Source organism: Schistocerca nitens, chromosome 3 (assembly GCF_023898315.1).
Source record: "Schistocerca nitens isolate TAMUIC-IGC-003100 chromosome 3, iqSchNite1.1, whole genome shotgun sequence".
In the NCBI taxonomy this organism is placed as follows: domain Eukaryota; kingdom Metazoa; phylum Arthropoda; class Insecta; order Orthoptera; family Acrididae; genus Schistocerca; species Schistocerca nitens.
The window spans coordinates 695,788,587-695,812,361 of NC_064616.1; the positions used below are offsets into that span (position 1 = coordinate 695,788,587).

At 42.9% G+C, this 23,775-nt stretch overlaps 1 protein-coding gene and 2 non-coding genes across 6 annotated transcripts in view; 2 read left to right on the forward strand and 1 right to left on the reverse strand.

The window, feature by feature from the left end:
• The window catches only part of LOC126248667 (transmembrane protein 43 homolog), a 224,113-nt gene that overhangs the window by 48,657 nt on the left and 151,681 nt on the right, over nucleotides 1-23,775 (forward strand). The window lies entirely within an intron of this gene.
• Nucleotides 22,515-22,589, reverse strand: Trnat-ugu (transfer RNA threonine (anticodon UGU)). The gene has a single exon. It is a non-coding gene; the product is annotated as a tRNA-Thr (tRNA).
• On the forward strand, nucleotides 22,776-22,850 carry Trnat-ugu (transfer RNA threonine (anticodon UGU)). The gene has a single exon. It is a non-coding gene; the product is annotated as a tRNA-Thr (tRNA).

Consider the following 23,775-nt stretch of genomic DNA (forward strand, 5'->3'; position numbering starts at 1 on the left):
TTGGTTTTCCAATTACTATGCGTGTATTTATCGGTTGTCATTTGTTATTTATAGTTCACTGTTGCTATCTGATTTTACGTGTTGCCGTTTAGTCATTTGGGGAAATCTGAATATTTTCGTCAATATTGTTCTGTTTGAGTTCAACACAGAGACGGCAGCAGTAGAAAGCATCCAGAAACGTTTGCGGCGTCTATGGGGATAATTCCATTGGACAGAGTACAGCAAGAAAATGGTTTTCTCGTTTTAAGGAGGATCATTTTGATATTAGTGACTCTCCAGTTCAGGAAGACCTGCGGCGTTTGATGATCATTTAAACATAGTAATCCACAATGCTGCTGATCAGTGTGCTTGAGAGCTGACAAATGTGAAGAACTGTGATCATTCCACCATCTTGTGACATTTGCATACAATGGGGAAGGTTAAAAAAATGGATGTATAGGTGCGGCCGCCAGCATACACTTAGACTGACAAAAAAAAAAAAACTGTACAGGAGTTGGGTTGGGAAGTCATTCCGCACACACATTATTCTCCTGATCTTGCACCCTCAGATTTTCACCGTTTCTGCACCTTCAAGAAGTTCCCTTTCCGGATGAAAATGCGCTCGGAACACGGCTCGACGTGTTCTTCGCCACAAAACCACGTGATTTCTACAGTTGCTGACTCGAAAAGTTACCCCAGCTTTGGCAGACTTGTAAATAATGAGCATATGCACTGAAGAGCCAAAGAAACTGGTAGACCTGCCTAATATAGTGTAGGGCCCCCGCATACGCAGAAGTGCCACAGTATGACGTGGCGACTCTACTAATGTCTGAAGTTCTGCTGGAGGGAACTGACTCCATGAATCCTGCAGAGCTGTCCATAAATCTGTAGGAGTACGAGGGGGTGTAGATCTCTTCTGAACAGCACGTTGCAAGGTATACCAGAGATGCTCAATAATATTCATGTCTGGGGAGTTTGGTGGCTAGCGGATGTGTTAAAACTCAGAGGAGTGTTCCTGGAAACACCCTGTAGCAATTATGGACGTGTGGGGTGTCGCATTGTCATACGGGAATTTCCCCAAATCCGTCGGAATGCACTACGGACATGAATGGATGCAGATGATCAGACCGGATGTTTACGTACATGTCACCTGTCGAGAGTCGTATCTAGACGTGTCAGGGATCCCCATATCACTCCAACTGCACATGCGCCAAACCATTACAGAGCCTCTACCAGCTGGAACAGTCCCCTGCTGACATGCAGGGTCGTTAGATTCATGAGGATCCTCCATACTCGCACCTGTCCATCCACTGGATACAATTTGAAACGAGACTAATCCAACCAGGCAACAGTCCAATGTTGGTGTTTATGGGCCCAGGCGAGGTGTACAGCTTTCTGTCGTGCAGTCGTCAAGGGTACGTGAATGGGCCTTTGGCACCAAAACCCCATATCGATGATGTTTCGTTGAATGGTTCGCACGCTGACACTTGTTGGTGGTCCAGCACTAAAATATGCAGCAGTTTGTGGAAGGGTTGCACTTCTGTCACGCTGAACGGTTTTCTTCACTCGTCATTGGTCCCGTTTCTTGCAGGAACTCTTTCCGGCTTCAGCGATGTCGGAGATTTGATGTTTTACCGGATTCCTGATATTCACGGTACACTCGTGAAATAGTCATATGAGAAAATCCCGACATCGACACTACCTTGGAGATGTTGTGTTCCATCGCTCCTGCACAGACTATAATACCACGTTCAAACTCAGTTATATCTTGATAACCTGCCATTGTAGCAGCAGTAGCCGTTCTAACAACTGTGACAGACACTTGTTGTCTACTTGTTTCTTACATACATGTAGGCTTTGCCGATCGCAGCGCCGTATTCTGGCTATTTACATATCTCTGTATTTGAGTGCGCATGTCTATACCAGTTTCTTTGGTGCTTCAGTGTATTGTTTACGACTAAAGTCTCTCTTACGTATGTCTGTTGTGTTTGCTAAACTTACGAAAAATCCTAAGAAATTATACACCAACATAAGTGTCTTAGTGTTTTGTGAAATTTCTTTGAATATTGTGCCAGTTTATCCGGTAGCATGGGTGTTGTCTTCGGTTCGTGCGCGCGCGCGCGCGCGCGCGCGTGTGTGTGTGTGTGTGTGTGTGTGGGGGGGGGTTTACACAAGTGTGTATTCACATTCAATATGCATGATACGGAATCTGGTTTCTAACCCAGGAATGAAATCATGACCACAAGGTCCACAAAATTTACAAGGCAAATCTACCACTACGTTAGAAATACGAAAAATCTTTTTGTGTTGTACATGTTGTGGCCCGATACTCTACGATGTATTTTGCTTACCTTTTAGTGACACATGGACATTTAGACAAAATATGTTTATATTTACAAGAATCGTTCTTGTACTACAGTTTTACAGTTTACGTAGTCTGCTATGTACAGTGTTCAAAAAACGTTTTCTGCTTCGTTTATTCTATATCAAGGGATCCTCTGCCAATATGATAGCTTTGTCACACAAAGGAAAACATTACTCCTTTCCTACAGATGTTAACCAATGGTGTCAATTCATAGAAAAACATCGCTATTTGTACATCTGTACAGTAACATAAGAAAATTGGTCATTATTAATTGAAGACGAGGCTACACTGAGGTTCTCATTTATCTTGTTGTCCATGGGGATTGCATGGTGTGCGTCCTATATAAAGTTCTCTTGGAATGACCTACATAGTTCAAAGCTTCCTTACAGAAGACATATGTCAGTTAATATGGAACTTAAAAAGTAATTCTTACATACTAAAACGTATATACACAAAACATCGAAATTCATTTAAGAAAAAAAAACTGGTATTTATATCTTATTGATATATTCAAACATATTCCATAGGGTTATTCTACGTATATTTTTGAGTCTTTGTGTGGATAAGTCCTTTTAGTATTAATGCTTTATGGGTGTGCTAACGTGTAGCGACCTTCATGTCATGATTTTCATGGTTTTGGGTGGAGTATATCTGTTAGAACAATGTGATAAGTTATTGAAAATCTCTTGAGAAGGTATGATATAATCTGTCCACCGGGTGTCTGTGAACATATGTATGAACAAACTGATTAAAGATACGTTCTGCTGGACTGCTTTTAGGATGGAGTCGTGAAATTACTATTTGCGTAATGATTTGTTCAGTCAAAAGGTTTTTCCATTTAGCACTGGTAAAATATGAAGCATTGTCGGACAACCAGGCTTTGGTTTTGTCTACTGCTGGCAAATAACCAGTTAGCATATTGTGAATGATAGGGATTGAAGTTGTGGTTTTGGTGGGATATAATTTAAGGTACTTTGAAAACGTATCATTAACTGCTACAAGATATTTCATGCCCCCCCCCCCCCCCCCCCCCCCCCGCAGGCTGTTGGTAGGGATCCACTTGCGTCGATAGACATAAGTTTGAGAGATTTAGAGGGTAATATAGGATGGTGTCCTGCTTTAGTGAAGATGGATATATGATCCGTCTTTTGGCAAATGGTACAAGTTCTCAATTAAGTTGTGCACTCACCTTTTAAGAATGGGAAAGTAATAGTATCCAGCAATTTTTTGTGCGTTTTCCGATGTCCAAATGCCACCAGGTATAGTGAGTGCACCATATTATATCTTCTGATGAACTTGAAGAAATGCAAGCACACCAAGGATACTGAACAGATTCAATATCCTTACAGTGGAAAAGGATGTTAACTTCAATCTTAAAATAATGGGCTTGCTCACTACCCACATTTTGCTTTAAGTTCTGAAAGATTGCTTCCAATTTTTTATCTGCCTGCCGCAGTTTGCTCATATTTCGATACTATACACGTGTTGTTGTCTATATGACTGATCTTTTATGAGCAGCAGCTTGTACTCCGATGCTTGTTCCAACAGTTTTGTAGATTTTGGGAGCCTCTGTGGTAGGCGCGATATCGCGTGTAACCCATTGTCAGCACTGTTCATATGAATTATTTCTAGGTCATAGTCCTGCGAGACTAACGCCCATCGAGCTAGTCTTGTGTGCAACAACTTACGGGACAGTAAAAAGCTGAGCGACCGGTGCTCACAAGACTTTTACGTATACGCTAGATACGTAATAATGGAACTCGGTCATTGCAAAGCTTCGATTTCTGTTGCAGATTATGACCTCTTGCACTGAGAGAGTATGTGGCTGGCAAAACCTGTGACTTTGATCTTCTTTTTATATTGTGCTTTGTCTGTTTGAATCAGACCAGCTCCCAGGCCACAAAAGGACATGTCAGTCGCTAGACAAAAAGTCGTGGATCATGTCCAGATGTTGTAGTATGTTGGAATGTAACAAGGCATTTTTGTTATTATTGAATGCCTGTTGACATTGTACCATCAAGAACTACAGCATGTTTTTACGTAAAAGATTCAACGACATCTTGTCATTCAATAGATCAGCCACGAACTGGCGAAAAAATGCCACCCCAAAGAACGCTTTTGTTTCCTTGTTGTGGATGGCGAAAATTCACGAATTGTGTTCAGTTTTTTCGGGTCTGGAACTACTCCCTCGCCTGATGTAATATTTCCAACATACAGGTATCAGATGAGAGGGAGATTTTTCCGTTTCTCTTTCTGATGAAATCCCAACCCACGATACAGAGCGCTGATAAATCCTAAATCACTGGGAACGTGTCATGTAAAGACTCCATTTCCCATTAACAGTGCCACCTGTACCTGAGTCGTAAGTACCTGCAATTTGGCACCAGTAGCACCTACTACTCTGCATCCTTAGACTGGAAAATGTGGTATTTTGTGCATCTGACACATAAATGCGTAACTCACACTCGTCGTAGCTCCGGTATCGATTACCACAGTAAGTGGTGGACTGCAACTGCGGATGCAGGCTGAGTTGGCATCCCTTCGCTTCCAGCTTCAGGCAGTGATGGCTTCGGTCACACAGCTTGAGGCTGTTGCCAATGAGCATCACTGTGGGGGTCCGGATGGGGGTTTGTCGGGGACGGCCAGCTCGTCCCACGTGGCAGGGGGCGAAAGACATTCTGGAGGACTGAACGGAAGGCCTCTCAAGTTTGTCTGACGAACCGGTTTCAGGCTCTGTCTCCGGCTCATACTGATGTTCGGCCGGAGATGGCTGCTTGTCCTGTTCCAGAGGTTGCCCCTCAGTCTGCAAGATCCGGGCAGTCGCAGAGGCTGGGCTTACTGGTAGTTGGGAGCTCCAACGTCAGGCGCGTAATGGGGCCCCTTAGGGATATGGCAGCAAGAGAGGGGAAGAAAACCAATGTGCACTGCGTGTGCATATCGGGGGGAGTCATTACAGATGTGGAAAGGGTCCTTCCGGATGCCATGAAGGGTACAGGGTGCACCCATCTGCAGGTGGTCACCCATGTTGGCACCAATGATGTGTGTCGCTATGGATCGGAGGAAATCCTCTATGGCTTCCGGCGGCTATCTGCTTTGGTGAAGACTGCCAGTCTCGCTAGCGGGATGAAAGCTGAGCTCACCATCTGCAGCATCGTCGACAGGACTGACTGTGGACCTTTGGTACAGAGCCGAGTGGAGGGTCTGAATCAGAAGCTGAGACGGTTCTGCGACCGTGTGGGCTGCAGATTCCTCGACATGCGCCATAGGGTGGTCGGGTTTCGGGTTCCGCTGGATAGGTTAGGAGTCAACTACACGCAGCAAGCGGCTACACGGGTAGCAGGGGTTGTGTGGCGTGGACTGGGCGGTTTTTTAGGTTAGATGGCCTCGGGCAAGTACAGAAAGGGCAACAGCCTCAAAGGGTGCGGGGCAAAGTCAGGACATGCGGGGACCAAGCAGCAATCTGTATTGTAACTGTAAACTGTCGAAGCTGCATTGGTAAAGTACCGGAACTTCAAGCGCTGATAGAAAGCACCGAAGCTGAAATCGTTATAGGTACAGAAAGCTGGCTGAAGCAAGAGATAAATTCAGCCGAAATTTTTACGAAGGCACAGACGGTGTTTAGAAAGGATAGATTGCATGCAACCGGTGGTGGCGTGTTTGTCGCTATTAGTAGTAGTTTATCCTGTAGTGTAGTAGAAGTAGCCGGCCGCTGGTGGCCGAGCGGTTCTGGCGCTACAGTCTGGAACCGCGCGACCGCTACGGTCGCAGGTTCGAATCCTGTCTCTGGCATGGATGTGTGTGTTGTCCTTAGGTTAGTTAGGTTTAAGTAGTTCTAAGTTCTAGGGGACTTATGACCTCAGCAGTTGAGTCCCATAGTGCTCAGAGCCATTTGGACCATTTTTGGTAGTAGAAGTGGATAGTTCCTATCCGAAAATTACCTCGAGCAATTAAACAGAGAACCGACTCATGGAGATAACATCTTGGACCTACTGATAACAAACAGACCCGAACTTTTCGACTCTGTAAGTGCAGAACAGGGAATCAGCGATCATAAGGCCGTTGCGGCATCCCTGAATATGGAAGTTAATAGGAATATAAAAAAAGGGAGGAAGGTTTATCTGTTTAGCAAGAGTAATAGAAGGCAGATTTCAGACTACCCAACAGATCAAAACAAAAATTTTTGTTCCGACACTGACAATGTTGAGTGTCTATGGAAAAAGTTTAAAGCAATTGTAAAATGCGTTTTAGACAGGTACGTGCCGAGTAAAACTGTGAGGGACGGGAAAAACCCACCGTGGTTCAACAACAAAGTTAGGAAGCTACTGTGAAAGCAAAGAGAGCTTCACTCCAAGTTTAAACGCAGCCAAAACCTCTCAGACAAACAGAACCTAAACGATGTCAAAGTTAGCGTAAGGAGGGCTATGCGTGAAGCGTTCAACGAATTTGAAAGTAAAATTTTATGTACTGACTTAACAGAAAATCATAGGAAATTCTGGTCTTACGTTAAATCAGTAAGTGGCTCGAAACAGCATATCCAGACACTCCGGGATGATGATGGCATTGAAACAGAGGATGACACGCGTAAAGCTGAAATACTAAACACCTTTTTCCAAAGCTGTTTCACAGAGGAAGACCGCACTGCAGTTCCTTCTCTAAATCCTCGCACAAACGAAAAAATGGCTGACATCGAAATAAGTGTCCAAGGAATAGAAAAGCAACTGGAATCACTCAACAGAGGAAAGTCCACTGGGCCTGACGGGATACCAATTCGTTTCTACACAGAGTACGCTAAAGAACTTGCCCCCCTTCTGACAGCCGTGTACCGCAAGTCTCTAGAGGAACGGAAGGTTCCAAATGATTGGAAAAGAGCACAGGTAGTCCCAGTCTTCAAGAAGGGTCGTCGAGCAGATGCGCAAAACTATAGACCTATATCTCTGACGTCGATCTGTTGTAGAATTTTAGAACATGTTTTTTGCTCGAGTATCATGTCGTTTTTGGAAACCCAGAATCTACTCTGTAGGAATCAACATGGATTCCGGAAACAGCGATCGTGTGAGACCCAACTCGCTTTATTTGTTCATGAGACCCAGAAAATATTAGATACAGGCTCCCAGGTAGATGCTATTTTCCTTGACTTCCGGAAGGCGTTCGATACAGTTCCGCACTGTCGCCTGATAAACAAAGTAAGAGCCTACGGAATATCAGACCAGCTATGTGGCTGGATTGAAGAGTTTTTAGCAAACAGAACACAGCATGTTGTTCTTAATTGAGAGACGTTTACAGACGTTAAAGTAACATCTGGCGTGCCACAGGGGAGTGTTATGGGACCATTGCTTTTCACAATATATATAAATGACCTAGTAGATAGTGTCGGAAGTTCCATGCGGCTTTTCGCGGATGATGCTGTAGTGTACAGAGAAGTTGCAGCATTAGAAAATTGTAGCGAAATGCAGGAAGATCTGCAGCGGATAGGCACTTGGTGCAGGGAGTAGCAACTGACCCTTAAGATAGACAAATGTAATGTATTGCGAATACATAGAAAGAAGGATCGTTTATTGTATGATTATATGATAGCGGAACAAACACTGGTAGCAGTTACTTCTGTAAAATATCTGGGAGTATGCGTGCGGAACGATTTGAAGTGAAATGATCACATAAAATTAATTGTTGGTAAGGCGGGTACCAGGTTGAGATTCATTGGGAGAGTCCTTAGAAAATGTAGTCCACCAACAAAGGAGATTGCTTACAAAACACTCGTTCGACCTATACTTGAGTATTGCTCAACAGCGTGGGATCCGTACCAGATCGGGTTGACGGAGGAGATAGAGAAGATCCAAAGAAGAGCGGCGCGTTTCGTCACAGGGTTATTTGGTAACCGTGATAGCGTTACGGAGATGTTTAATAAACTCAAGTGGCAGTCTCTGCAAGAGAGGCGCTCTGCATCGCGGTGTAGCTTGCTCGCCAGGTTTCGAGAGGGTGCGTTTCTGGATGAGGTATCGAATATATTGCTTCCCCCTACTTTTACCTCCCGAGGAGATCACGAATGTAAAATTAGAGAGATTAGAGCGCGCACGGAGGCTTTCAGACAGTCGTTCTTCCCGCGAAACATACGCGACTGGAACAGAAAAGGGAGGTAATGACAGTGGCACGTAAAGTGCCCTCCGCCACAAAACGTTGGGTGGCTTGCGGAGTATAAATGTAGATGTAGATGTAAGTGGAATATCTCCATTCCTTGCCCAGACTGCAGCTTGTACTACATATTCTCCAGCTTTCTGACACGCCCGCAGTTCGGCGCATAGTTCATGTGTAGTTATCTTACTCTTGCAAGTTACCCTGTCCTTGGTTATTTGCAAACTGATTTTGTACAGCAGTAGGCCTCTGATGTGGACTAGCGGCCAAGCATGACGGGGTTCGCCATATACCAGAATTATAGCTACTTGTTATTGACTGTTGGGGGTGTGATTGTCACCAATAGTGTCTCCATGGTGCTTTCTATTCCCATTCCGGGGATTGGTGTCATGTTGGTTTCGGTTTGGAACTTGGTAGGCGTTATTGTTCTGTGATTACTCATAAACATCATTTCCATTATTATTCTGGTCTCGCCTCTCCCATGACTACCGCTGTCATTTATCTTGTGATAATTTTGGTTATTTCTTCTCCACTCATTTAATAACTGTCACTGTTTCCGAAGTTTTATATTCTAATGTGTAATCAGTGGAATCCAATGCTGCCAGGCGCTGTAGGGGAAGTGATGAGTGCTGGAGGAAAAATGCCATTCTAAACTGAAGCCTATGCAAAGTGGAGACCTCCGCGCCTACGCTTCTGTGGTTACCGTCCAAAAAAGATCTGCTGTCATCTCTGCTTTCGTTGGGATCTAAAAAGAATTCAGCTGAAAATGCAACAAAAGCAGCAACTTATTTTGGACTGGCTTGTTAAACATTTGTAATTTTCACAGAAGCGTCATAAGTGGCGAATTTTGAGTAAGACCTACACATTTCTCTTGTTGCAATATTAAAATATACTTCTTCTGCCAAAACAGCGTAATTTACACAGTGCCGCCTCACGAACATGTTGTACAGACGTAATTGCAAGAGACTTCCGAAACAGCCGTTTATTAAGGTTTATTAAGTGAGTAACTGAGGAAAAGTAATGTCAATAGCATACAAGAAAGTATATCGTCTGTACAAAAACAAACGTTTAATGTCGTCACATATGTTGTTCGAAAACCCGTAGCATTTCTCGTTTCACTAGCTATCGATGGCCCTTAAAAATTATTTCATCACGAAAGTCCGTAGTTAGTGGAATACCATAGTAGATAATGAAGTTTTGCACAATCACCACATGAAAAAAATACTCTCCTCTTTGCGTGCTTTCATTTGCCAAAATCTCATTTCGATATCTCAAACAGTTGATGAAATGTGAGGAATGTTGTGTATATTCATTCTAGCATTACTGCTGGGCGCGTGATCGCAAATGAGTGTGCTACATCAGATCAAACTTCTCGAGATTGGTGACAGCGAGAGACCTCCGCCCAAGTCTAAAGGCAAATTCAATATGTTGTTAAGTCTCATACGCAGCAACACATTAGTAATATGCACCAAATGCAAAATCATGACTACCTGTATTTTTCATTGCAAACTTTTTCGAATTTCCTGTTGTCTTACTTCCTCGAAAATATCACAGTAATTATGACCATTAATTAAATGACGGGCACATAATTATGAAGCTGACACGCAAAGCTATATGTAAGGCAAAAATTATTATTATTATTATTTGGCGAATAGTTTCTGCAAAATCGTTTGAGAAATATTGCAGGGCGTCCGCCTTGTTTCTGTCATCGCCAACTGACCAAAAGGTGGCAAGCAATGTAGGTCTCCCCCTACAAACAAACAAATGAAGTCGCCCAGTGCTTTAGACGGAAATTGGTGACCGCACATCGGCCACCCTGTCCTGCGCGGACTCTACATATCTGTACTGTAGACTTCTTTACGTAACCTCTACTGGATGAATGGACTTCAGTACTTGCCCAGAAACATTTTTTTCAAACTGCTCTAGTGTATGACAGCAATCCGCTGCATTCGTAGCCCACATAGCAGCATCACTGACAATATGTAATGTGACAAATTGTATTTTTTGTTGTTCCGACCAAACCTTTAGCGGAACATGTTTAGAACTCTTTATAAATACCCCACGGTGAGTTATTCACCCCTCTGCAGAGGAATTCTGAAATTGCCTGTGTTTGAGTTTATTTTAGTTTGATATTTCACCAGTTTGAGGTAGGCTCAACAGCTGTTGCTGTATTCCTACGAATGGGACTATGACTACTAGGTTCAGGTAAAAAGGCTGACTCATGGTAGCACTCATTACCATGTCCTGATGGCTTGTCCGGCGCCACACTTCATTCACCATCAGGCAAAACAGAATCAAATTTCTCCGTTCGTGCAATCCGTGACGTAACCTCCACCCTCTATTGTGGGAGGTCGTCGTCTAAAGTCTGAGGAATGTGACTTAATTCTGACCTGACTTCAGTAGCAGATTCCCGACTACCTAACCCTGTTTCTATTGTCACTCTCTGAACTATCGTTTTAATTTCAGCAGTTTCTTGTTCTTTTATTTCTTCGTCCTTCCCTTCCGGCCGTTTAGCTATTTCATTTTCTCATTTCTCTGTCTGAGCCTTCTCGTGCTCCTACACTTGCTCCGTCTGTCTCAGAGTAAGCTGCTCCCTGTGCACTTGCGTTCAAATCATCTTGTGATGTCGGGCACTTCTGCACATCAGTCGCCAACTTCTTCACAGATTGCGGTAGCTCTCGATAAGCTTCCTTCATCTGAGTTATTTCATTTAGAATTGTACCTGGCGTCTAACCGCTTTTCGCGATTATCGCGTCGTCTCGTCTTATCAAAACTTCGTTTATTTGACAGGATTAGATTAGATTTACTTTCATTCCAATTGATCCGTAGTGAGGAGGTCCTCCAGGATCTAGAACATGTCAGTAAAACAATAACACATGACAGATATTTACAACTGAATCAAATAAGCTAATGTACCTTCCACAGATCCCAAGTGGAATGATCGTCATTTTTTTTTAATGAACACTATATGAAAGAATCATTTTACAAACACTCATTTACTAAGATCGCATTAATGCACTGACTTTAAATTAAAATATGTTTTTTTTATTTATAAGGTAATGAACATACAATAGAACTACTACAATACTTATTTACAATAAACACATTACTGCACTGAAACGGTGCATAAGTTAGATTGTACTCTCAAGTCAGTTGGTTCTACTGAGAAATTCATCAGTGGAGTAGGAGTTAGCCACCAATAAATCCTTTAGGTTTCTCATAAACTGAATTTCATTGGTTGTTAAGCTTTTTGTGTGTTCCTGAATAATGCACACCTTTTTGTACAAGAGTAAGAGACTTTAAATCCTTGTGAAGATTGTTCTTATTTCTAGTATTGGTTCTATGAATTGAGCTGTTTGTTTGAAAAAGTGATATATTTTTAATGACAAATTTCATTGAGGAATAAATATATTGGGAAGCAGTAGTTAGTATCTCTAATTCCCTAAACAGGCTTTTGCAGGATGTTCTTGAGTTCACACCACATATAACTCTAATTGCACGTTTTTGTGCCCAGAAAACTTTAGCTTGGCTTTATGAATTACCCCAAGAAATAATCCCATATGACATTAGGGAATGAAAGTAAGCATAATATGCCAGTTTTTTCTTTTTTATATCCCCTATGTCTGACACAGTTCGCTTTGCAAATAGAGATTTGTAAAGACGCTTCAGCAGTTCTTTGGTGTGTTCCTCCCAGTTGAATTTATTATTAAGCTGTAATCCCAAGAATTTAACACTGTCCACTTCTTCTATCTGCTTGTCATCGTATGTTAGGCATATACTCGTGGGACACACCTTACAAGTTCTGCATGTAGTGTGTTTTTCCAAAGTTTAGTGACAAAGAATTGACTAGGAACCAGTGAATATATGTCCACAAATATTTTATCAGCCGATCTTTCTAAGACTACTCTTGCTTTGCTATTTATTTCAATGTTTGTATCACCGGCAAACAAAACGAACTTAGCATCTGGTAATGTTACTGATGAAAGGTCATTGATACAGGTGCGATTTTCATCCAGCAACGTTTCCCTCTGTTCCAGTCTTTGTTCACTCTCCTTCCCTTCAAGCGCTAACCGCTCCTTACGTTCTTTATAACGAGCCTCCTGTTGCTTACTTTGTTTCAATGACAGTGCTTCGTCACGTTGCTTTTCTTTAGCTTGAAATCTACGGAGAATCCACAAAAAAGTTGGTACTGGACATTGTTGTCGGTATCATATTAATTAAACCTGTATTCAATATCACCTCTGTGGAAGTGGATGCTATGGTTTGCGGACTACACACTTACAACATAATATTCTCTGATTCACTTTCCATTAACCGAAGTGGTTCGGTTTCTAAATTAATGCCTTGTCTTGTGAATATTGTCTCTATATCCTACATCAGACAGGTTGCTTCGTTTCTCACTTGTTGGTGAGTCCTAACATCATTCATTCAGATGGAAAGTAATATTGACTATCTCGTCGGAAAATGTAACCAAATATATAACGAACTTTACTTCGGCTATGAACGATACTATAGACTACTACTTGTCGAGCTTCAGTGTAACATCTCACGTTACTCAAAGGTCATGAAATACCCCCGTCTTGGCGTACGTAAAATTCTAAGTTCACTAAGACAGGAAATGTACCATGATCTATCCTAGCGCAAATTCCAAACCTTTCGACACGAACAAATCTAGGAACACACACACACACACACACACACACACACACACACACACACACACACACACACACGGGTATTATTTTGCTGTGACTTGTCCACGTCTTGTTTTATTTTCTTTTGCTTGAATATTTAATATTCCTTGGCACTTCAGTTGTCTTTATTTCTGCCAAGGATGACTCTGTGTTATTATAATTCTCCATTATGTCTGGCTGAGATGGAAAGGAAAATGGAAAGTAGCAGTTATTTAGTTAATGCATGTATCGTCTACTTCGAGCTCCATAACGTTCGGGCGCCAATTACATCGTCTCTCTTCATTTAATTGTGTCAATAATTACACATATGAACGACTGCCTTTGTTTGTTGGTAGTAATGAAATGGTTCAAATGGCTCTGAGCACTATGGGACTTAACTGCTGTGGTCATCAGTCCCCTAGAACTTAGAACTACTTTAACCTAACTAACCTAAGGACATCACACACATCCATGCCCGAGGCAGGATTCGAACCTGCGACCGTAGCGGTCGTGCGGTTCCAGACTGTAGCGCCGAGAACCGCTCGGCCACTCCGGCCGGCGGTAGTAATGAGATCCGCTACATAGGGAAAAGCAGATTGAATTAATTACTTGTGGAAATTTGCTTCTCAGTACCAATACACTCCCAGCATATACCATACACGTAGCTTGTTACAGAATGGTCTTAAAATAGCCCGCTATAAAACAGTGCTACGGAGAGATACGATATTTACGCCTACATAGCTGTACTGTTGTAATATTAATCAAAGTATTCTGCTCTGGCTGTAGTTGGGCACCCCATTCTGCATTGTTGCCAAATTTATTCAAGATGGCGGCGATCGATGTAGCAATGTCGCACTGACATCATGGCGGATAATTTAAATTTTGGCGGGAAAATATGTGAATTGGGCTCCCTCCTCTCCTGTCCAATCCCCAGCTGTCCCCTACGCTCCACCATTTGTAAACTGGCAGGAAAAGGACTCAGTCTGTGCTGGTCCTGCCAGATAGGATGGACATAAGTCTTTATTTTGTATGCAGTGTGGTATATTGCTTATTTAAAGTATTTGAGTTGCCAGTGATCGAGCACTAGTCAGTAGCTCCATCCAGTGTGTTCACCTTGAGATCTGGAAACAAACTGACCTACTTCACAACACCACCACGACTAGAGGGCGCTGTTGGCCCTCCTCCTCCCCTCCAATGAAGTAATCGAAGATGGCGGTCCAGAAAAATTGCGGGAAATTCGCTCAGTCTGTGTCTAGCTGATGCAGTCGGAGGATCTCATAATGATGAGCTAATGCAGCGTGCACAAGGCATTGTTTAAACAATTTGTTTAAAAACATTATTTATTTCTGATAGCGCAATACACCTTGAAACTGACACAGGTGTTAAAACAATTTGGATGATGTTAAACAGTTGCAGTACTTTTTTTTTAATGTGATAAGTAGCGAAAGGAACCACGTAATTACACTGTCATAGATCGCGCTAAACATATCTGAAGAACTTTCTCATGCATGCTTCGTGCACCAGTCACACCGGCTGGAAGAAGCCATGCACTGGGCTCCCAGCACCGACCACTGGCAACCACAGGGGCCACTCTAAGCGCTTCCTGAAACGCTGTAAATATTCGCAGCGTTCCTCCTCATCCCTGGCACACTTTCATTCTTTGTGGTACACAGCTATGCTTTGTCACTGAACACGAACTGCTTCAGGAGTTATTAAACCTGGTGTATAACAGTGTGCAGGATATTGCCCCCCCCCCCCCCCCCCCCCCACACACACACACATAATCACGAATTAATTTACCAATCCCGAAACCGATTTTACACGCCAGAACGACGATATTTGGCTATAGAAATAAATCTCTCTGTAACTGTAGACAGGACGCCCACCACTTTTCGAGTTTTAACTGCTTGTTCGATGGCACTGTCAGAGAGAGAAAAATTTCTGAGTCCCACAGCCACTATGGTATTCATCACTTTCCTGAAACGCTGGATGGGCTTAGTTTATATTTGCTGCTGGAGTCAGGGATGTTAAGACTTTATATTTTCCTCATTTTTTGAAGTACACTGGTGTCTAAACATAGATGGGGAAATAAGAACAATTACATGTCTAAAAGTTCATGACATATTTCGAATCTCTGCAACAGATCGTGAAAAAAATAAACAGAATTCGAAGCACTGTCCTACAGACGAGAAAAATGGCTGGAATTTTCGATGTCCTAAAACTGCTCGTCTGGAGATGCTCTAAAGCCATAATGGCTGGTGGGGGACAGCATCCCATCTGCCCAAACCACAGGAGGCTTGTCTCTGAACACTCGAAGAAAGAAGACATCACATGACTGTCAGACCTCACAGAACTTACCATAGATACCTTGCCCCTTTGTTGTTGGAACCAGTATGTAGAAACTCGTATGCCTCGCACAAAGGATGTCTTGTGACTCTTTGATGCCATGGACTTCCTGTGAATGGAGCATTCTGATTGGTTCTCATTCAGTTTATCCACCAAACCGCTGCAGCAGCTGCTGCTGTTGAATCACTGTCTGCCATTTTCTGCAGACAGTCAAATTACGATACTTTCAGCAGCAAAGTATTTTGTACATGTCGAGAAACATGCAGCAGTCCTATTGCACTGACAGTTAAACCCTGCAAAAGTGGTGTACAGATCATGAAATATGGAAATTTCCAGCAAAGACACTTCTTCAGCACTGCTATGCTGCTGTCGAGGAAAGCTTGAATTTTTCGTCGTGAAACCGAGCTCCTACCAGGCTATATCACCACAGTCGATTGTACCATCGTACCATATTGATGTAGCAATCACAGTTCGTATCATCCACCATATAAAATCATCACTTCTGCATTCTGCATGTAGCTATCGACCACGAGACACTTGTACATGTAGTGTGAAGATGGACAGATCCTAATAACATAAGCACATGCCCCATATAGTTGCAGCCGGCCGGTGTGGCCGTGCGGTTCTAGGCGCTTCAGTCTGGAACCGCGTGACCGCTACGGTCGCAGGTTCGAATCCTGTCTCGGGCATGGATGTGTATGATGTCCTTAGGTTAGTTAGGTTTAAGTAGTTCTAAGTTCTAGGGGACTGATGACCACAGATGTCAAGTCCCATAGTGCTCAGAGCCATTTTCCATATAGTTACAGCACTAGATATTTCCCGTGGGGTCGGTTGGTCATCCACCACAGGCAATGGTCACGAGTCAACTGTCCCCCACACAGGATGGCCTGATGCGTGATCAGAGCGCCCTCTGTGGACAGTTGTCACTTTCCGAACTGGTGTACAAAGGCATCCGCAAACGGTATTGTTTCCGATCTGGTCTGCTTGCTGCTGTGGTTTCTGCAATGAGTTGTGATCATTTCCAGATTCTGTGATTACAAGAACATATGTATTTTCTCATGGTTTGCTAGAATATCATATAATTTACGCGAGATTTCTCGATATCAGCCACATAGCAGTATGCCACCGATCCATTGCACAGTGTAATTCCGAAGATGAAGAGTGGAAATTATATCTCTAGAAACCAGAAACTTTAGTGAGGTCATTATGTGGAACGTGCTGCAAATCACTGAGTTACTAGAAACTTATCTAGTCTGCGAAGATCTTGACGTGAAAAATCAACAAAAAGAGGTAGCTGGTAGTTCCACACGTATTTCTTAACCAATAATGATGCCAGTGGTATAACGGATTCCATCCTTGTGCATTACAAAGTCAACTAAGGTTTTAACACACATAATGATACGTGTTTCTCATGTCTAGAGAACCAGCAGTTCTAGGCGCTTCAGTCTGCAACCGCGCGACCGCTACGGTCACAGGTTCGAATCTTGCCTCGGGCATGGATGTGTGTGATGTCCTTAGGTTAGTTAGGTTTGAGTAGTTCTAAGTTCTAGGGGACTGATGACCTCAGACGTTGAGTCCCATAGTGCTCAGGGCCATTCGAACCATTTCGCCATCTAGATGCACATAACACATCACAATCGATTTTGCCTCAACCAAATAAAGACGGGAAATGTGTGGAATCGTAGTAAAAGCAGTTAAGCGGTCAGTTTACATGGGAGGGAATAATTTTCCAGTGCAAAGAGACGCCCATATTGAATCGTCTCAAATTTCCACGTACAATACTGTCAATACATGCGATCACGAAGGCTGCCCAACACGTACTGTGTTGTGTCTAGACAAGATAGCCTAGACACAATGAGAGGAAGCCGAAAGGCACGCGCTTAAACTCACGCAGGCTGGCGTGAGGTCTGAAACAGGATACGTAATGAATGCTATAAAGAAAAGTACGTAGCTTCTGGAATACTTAACTTTAATCCACATTTGTAGAACATCGCTCTTGATGATACATTAATAGAATCTCAATATCAATTGAATACGGCGCCTCGCTAGGTCGTAGCAATTGTAGCTGAAGGCTATGCTAACTATCGTCTCGGCAAATGAGAGCGTATTTGTCAGTAATCCATCTCAGGCAAAGTCGGCTGTACAACTGGGGCGAGTGCCAGGACGTCTCTCTAGACCTGCCGTGTGGTGGCGCTCGGTCTGCAATTACTGACAGTGGCGACACGCGGGTCCGACGTATACTAATGGACCGTGGCCGATTTAAAAGCTACCACCTAGCAAGTGTGGTGTCTGGCGGTGACACCACATACTGAATATTAGTTCGCTCTGGAAATGCCATTTGTTCTGGCCACATGGTACCTCCACAACGCGCAATACAAACCAAACGGTGACGTCTTGGCAAACCAGCCACTAATTTGTTACTGTAATTACAATTAAATATTACGATCGTAGCGCCAATATAGCGACATTTGACGAGTAATGAAGTATCGGAAATACCTCCTCCTGACGACCATGACCTGCTATCAATGCACTGAAATCGCAGTTCTCCACATCAGTTCCATGCCTTCCTTATGACCAGACAAAGCTATTTTATTTGCATATCTTGGAACACTGACCACAGTAACTTAACACCCCAACACATATTTTATAAGCCTGCTGATCACAACGAATCTATCACACATCCCCTGCTAATTATAATAACTTCGCCAGTAACTGAATGCTGGTGACACCAAACAATGTTGAGAGAAAATCCGAGATGGATGGACATACCTCACTTGTTTTTCTTGGGACTGGTACCAATGTCTCTTAGGAAGAGAGATGTAATCGTCTTATAAGTGTCCAGCTATTAAAAACACAACCACGACGACTATTACTGTCACCCTGCGTAAAAAGCAGTGTCGGTTCTACAGGTGCACGCAAGTACCGCTAACGATATCTTCGTTAAAAACTATAGAAGCTTTATAAATCGAGGTATGGTATTGCTTGCAAATGAAGTGGTCTTCCACACAAATATTGCGTCTTTGAATACAAATCATGATCGCTGGGGTGCGTATTAACAGACTGAAAGTGCAGGTGCACGTCGCCAGCGGTGTAAGCTCGTAATAAAATCACCCTTGTCGCCGAATTTAGAAAATGATTCGGCAAAGGAATGTGGTATTAAGCCGATATTTGAAACTACCTCATGCCGCTGCCAGATATTTCCCACGCTAACAATCAGTATTTGTAACATATTCTATCTCGATGTCATGTCAGAAGTTCTACTGTGTCTCCACTGGGTCATAGGCGAGAGAGTGGTGGTTGACTGAACTAATTGGTGTGCTAGGTGACTAATCACTTAAAAAGGCAACACTAGATTGAAATTATAAGAAATGTACAAAATCCTACACTGGCTTTTCAGCTCTATAGTGTTACGCTTTCCGGTAGATGTGCTGTCTGTGATTTGGAATCAAGTCTCTCCATTCAACCCATATCTGCATTGAATCCTATGGAGATGTCTGTTAATGATTACAGCCACTGGGTAATCATATTAATGGCACTCTCATATCTCGAAACAAGTCACCTTTTTCGAACCTGCCTGCTACAGACCCCAGACCCCATACAGCAAAACTCCAATGTTAGTTTTTGACAGAGTTCCTCTGCGTCTTGTAACCGTTCCTTAGTCTCATCCCACCCCACCCCACCCTCTACAGCTTGGTCCATGTGATCTGTCCAATTTCAGTTGGAACTGAGCAGAATTCGGAGAGTACTATATCCATCACCTTCTGCAACCTATAGACAAATGGGGTGAGCTGATTCAACGTGACAGGACCGATGTTTTGACCACTCATTTAAAATGGAAACATATTGTCATAGCTCCTCCAACTGTTAACAATGTGTAGGACCAGCACCAAACGGAGCTTTCTCCTGCAACACGAGGTTGTAGAAAAGACAGTAAGAGCAGTTACGGGAACGATGAGGATGAGGGTTTTGCTGCTGCATTGCGATGTGTATCCAAACTACATACAGGTACTGCAGTCCGAAGGAGATCTGCGTCCCTCAGGGTGCATTCATGTCTGCCATCTAAACATATTCTCTGTCATCGTTATTTGGTACCATACAACAGAGAAAAGCTAAGAACTATAAAAACCCCACTAACGTCATAACACAGAGAACTCGATAACATTTTACTGCATATTTCTCTGTCTTCCGATATATTGGGAAACAAATACTGTCTGCGTGCTCAAATCAGGCATATGTGTTAAACCTATTGAATATACAGATGGTTGTCCATTGGAGCAGGTGCTAGTGATCGAAGTCACTTGCACAGAGTGATGGAAAGTTTCGTCACCCGCACTGTAAGAGGACCATATCCCACAGTCTATCAGTCGCAGGAGAGGGTCCATGTGTTGTTCTTTCATAAGCAGTTTGATTCATTATTTTTTCTGCTGTAACACACTGAAGCAGTGTATGAAGCCATGTATGGAAGTGAAACATGGACGATAACTAGTTTGGAGAAGAAGAGAGTAGAAGCTTTCGAAATGTGGCGCTACAGAAGAATGCTGAAGATAAGATGGGTAGATCATATAACTAATGAGGAGGTATTGAATAGGATTGAGGAGAAGTTTGTGGAAGAACTTAACTAGAAGAAGGGATCGGTTGGTAGGACATGTTCTGAGGCATCAAGGGGTCACCAATTTAGTATTGGAGGGCAGCGTGGAGGGTAAAAATTGTAGAGGGAGACCAAGAGATGAATACACTAAGCAGATTCAGAAGGATGTAGGTTGCAGTAGGTACTGGGAGATGAAGAAGCTTGCACAGGATAGAGTAGCATGGAGAGCTGCATCAAACCAGTCTCAGGACTGAAGACCACAACAACAAGCAAAGGTACAACTCTTGCCCATTTTAACTGCTCTGGAAATGTCCCTGATATTAAGGATTCATTTATTATAATTGTTAAAGGGCCTTGTATAATCTCTATGCATTGTGTCAGTACACAAAAATGTTCAAATGTGTGTGAAATCTTATGAGACTTAACTTCTAAGGTCATCAGTCCCTATGCTTACACACTACTTAACCTAAATTATCCTAAGGACAAACACACACACCCATGCCCGAGGGAGGACTTGAACCTCCGCCGGGACCAGCCGCACAGTCCATGACTGCAGCGCCTTAGACCGCTGTCAGCACACACATTCGCTGACTTTATTCTCTGTGGTTGGAAGTAACATTATTGTATTTAGTGCAAAATTATTTACAAATATTATATTTGTTTTGGGGAATATTTGCTGTAACTTCTCTACAATACTTGAAAAATGTTCATTTACATAGTTTGCTAAGTGCTGTGGATCATTTATTACCTTATCCCCGTCACTTAGCGGTATGCTGTTGGCAGAACATCCGCAACTGAGCATTATAGCAGAGGTCGAAAATACCACTTCAGTTGTAAAGTACTTTATTTTCACACGACTGGTTTCGGACTTTTATAAGCCCATCCTAATTGTCGTAGCTGTTCTGTGGTACCCAAGCGCCACGTGTACCAGGCGTGGTGTGCTGCGCTCATAGGCAGCACACCGCTCCTGGTACACGTAGCACTCGGGGACCACAGCACAGCTACGACACCTGAGGATGGGCTTATAGCAGTCTGAAACCGGTCATCTGAACGTAAAGTACTTTACAACTGAAGCGATTTTTTCAACATCTCCTTAGCAATATGTTGTTCTGCATTTGTTTGTCTCTCCCCGTTTCCTTTTTAATAACGTCTCAGACTGCTTTGCTTTTGCTTTCTGCTTTATATATTATCTGTCATTAAATGAATTTTTGCAGCAATCAGCACCTTCCTATAGATGTGAAGACAGTAACTGTTCTCGAGAGAGCAGATACTATTGATGACCGTGCAGCTTTCTGTAGAGTAAATGATAATTAATTGAAACCCTCAGCTGCCGACAGGTTTTGTTGACATACCTCGATGTAGACAGCTGAAAATGAGTGCCCTGACCGGGACTCGAACCCGGGATCTCCTGCTTACATGGCAGATGCTCTATCCATCTGAGCCACTGAGGACACAGATAAATAGCGCGACTGCAGGGACTTATCCCTTGCACGCTTCCCATGAGACCCACATTCCCAACTGTCCACAATTCTACAATGTAATGTACCTAACAGATATTTGCCCATCCACTCATTACTCGCGCACACTTTGGCGATTCCCGTAAGAGTTCGGGCAACTTGTGCGCATTCGCACAGACGAAGGTCAATGACTGGGTAGCCTTTAACTATATATGTGAAGACAGTAACTGTCCCCGAAAGAACAGATACTATTGATGAGCGTGCAGCTTTCTGTAGAATAAATGATAATTAATTGAAACCCTCAGCTGCCGACAGGTGTCGTTGACATACCTTCCTATAGATATCTTTGCATCTATGATAAAAATTTAAGAATTCTGGATCATTGCCACTCTTTTTCATGGAACTGAGGTATTTAAGTGTTTGGGAGGACTTCTTAATACTTGCTGTAATTCATCTGTTTTTGTGAGGTTTTGATACAGACATGGATGCTTTTGGAAATGCCTGTTCAAAGTGCAATTTAAATAATGTGGAGAATTTAGAGAATTTCGTATTCACATTGGTTTTGTTACACACTTCATTCAAGCTTTGGTTTGGTAGTTCTTTTGAAAAATCTTTTATTTTGATTTCTGATAGATGTCGTTTGTAGGCTTGTAGTTTAGGGAATGATTTGGTGCCAGATTTTACTGTTGTTATTTGACAGAAGTGGTCTGATAGTCTGAGATCTTTTACAGCTACATCACATTTTTTTCCTGTGCCTATTTGTGGCCACATGGTCAATTACTGATGGAGCCACTGTAGTAACCCTTATTGCACTATTGACCAACAGGGTCATGCCAAAACTTTGAAGAATGTTTATGAGGGTGCAGCTGGATTCACTTATGATATTAGTGTTGATGTTAATAGAAATGATAATTAAATGAACACCCTAGCTGCAAGCAGGCGTTGATACACTTCGTTGGGGACATGTTGAAAATGTGTGCCCCGACCGGGACTCGAACCCGGGATCTCCTGCTTACATGGCAGACGCTCTATCCATCTGAGCCACCGCGGGCACAGAGGATAGTGCGTCTGCAGGGACTTATCCCTTGCACGCTCCCCGTGAGATCCACATTCCCAACATGTCCACAACACTACATTCGTAGTGCGCCTATTCGATGTAGTGTTGTGGACATGTTGGGAATGTGGATCTCACGGGGAGCGTGCAAGGGATAAGTCCCTGCAGACGCACTATCCTCTGTGCCCGCGGTGGCTCAGATGGATAGAGCGTCTGCCATGTAAGCAGGAGATCCCGGGTTCGAGTCCCGGTCGGGGCACACATTTTCAACATGTCCCCAACGAAGTGTATCAACGCCTGCTTGCAGCTAGGGTGTTCATTTAATTATCATTTCTATTCTAGCAAAGCTGCATGGTCATATATAGTTAAAAAAATTGATGTTAATGTTCCCACACAGAATTATGTTACCTTTGTACTTCAGACTTTATCTAGATCTTCTGTTAATTTATTGAAAAAAGTGTCCACACTACCACTGGGAGATCTGTACACACACAAAATGATTAATTTCTTGGTGATGTCAAGCCCTTTTAATTCAATAGCTGATATTTCAAAGTGTTGGTCTTCACTTGCTATACTGAGGTTATCTCTTCATTTGAACTGTGTTCCTTTTCTGATATAAATGCATGATCATCCACTCCTTAAAGCAGTTCTGCAGTAAGAGTTTGTCGTTTCATACAATGATAATACTACATGTTGGATTTCTGTGTCTCTACACCAGTGCTCAGTAACACAAACCACTGTGCAGTTCAAAGACTGGAGCTCAAATTCCAATAGTTGTATTTTATTTTTTATTGATTGCGTGTTTTGATGGACAATTGTTAAGTCTGTGAAATGCCCCATGTTACTCTTTCCAATGGTTTGTTTTTCTTTGTGACATCTGGTATGTGTGATATTTGGAGTGTTTAAATGTCTTGTGAGAGATTGTTTCAGTATTTTTTAAACTGCTGGAGATATTCTTTAGGCAGGGGAACCTGTTGTCTGGATTTATCCTAAAAAATACTTACTTTTCCTACCCACGAGACCGGCCGCTATGGCCGAGCGGTTCTACCCGCTTCAGTCGAGAACCACGCTGCTGCTACAGTCGCAGGTTCGAATCGTGCCTCGGGCATGGATGTGTGTGATGTCCTTAGGTTAGTTAGGTTTAAGTAGTTCTTAGTCTATGGGACTGATGACCTCAGATGTTA